Source organism: Arachis hypogaea, chromosome 8, assembly GCF_003086295.3.
Source record: "Arachis hypogaea cultivar Tifrunner chromosome 8, arahy.Tifrunner.gnm2.J5K5, whole genome shotgun sequence".
In the NCBI taxonomy this organism is placed as follows: Eukaryota; Viridiplantae; Streptophyta; class Magnoliopsida; order Fabales; family Fabaceae; genus Arachis; species Arachis hypogaea.
In genome coordinates, this window is record NC_092043.1 from 32,418,668 (window position 1) to 32,419,514 (window position 847).

Consider the following 847-nt stretch of genomic DNA (forward strand, 5'->3'; position numbering starts at 1 on the left):
AATTTACTAGCAAGATATAGTTCCTCTCCAAGCAGAAGACATTGGAGTGGAATCAAACAAATCTTTCGATATCTTCATGGAATGGTTGATATGGGATTGTTTTATCCATATGAATCCAAGTCACAGTTAGTTGGCTATGCTGATGCTGGATACTTGTCTGATCCGCACAAAGGGAGCTCTCAAACAGGATACTTGTTCACATATGGTGGAATAACTATATCATGGAGGTCCACAAAACAGACGATTGCGGCAACATCCTCTAATCATGCCGAAATACTAGCGATACATGAAGCTAGTTGCGAGTGTTTTTGGCTGAGGAGTCTGATTCAATATATTCTGTCATTATGTGGACTGATTGATCATAAGACAGCTCCAACTGTCATGTTTGAAGATAATACATTATGTATTGCTCAACTTAAATGCGAATACATCAAAGGTGATAGAACAAAGCATATTTCTCCCAAATTTTTCTTCACTCATGATCTTCAAAATCAAAGGACAATTGATGTCCAACAGATCCGCTCAAGTGACAATCTGGCAGATTTATTCACAAAGTCACTCCCAAAATCTTCCTTTGAAAGATTGGTGCGTGAGATTGGGATGCGCCGATTTCGAGATATTAAATGATGTCGACAAGAGGGGGAGACTGAACTCTTTTTTTTTGTCAGGTTTTTTTCCCATTGGGTTTTCCTTGACAAGGTTTTTGATGAGGCATTCCCTATCACTAAAGGATTTTGTACTCTTTTTCCTTCATTAAGGTTTTTTCCCACTGCATTTTTCTTTAGTAAGGTTTTAATGAGACATAATCCTGAATGGTCATTCAAGGGGGAGTGTTGTGATAAGTTCA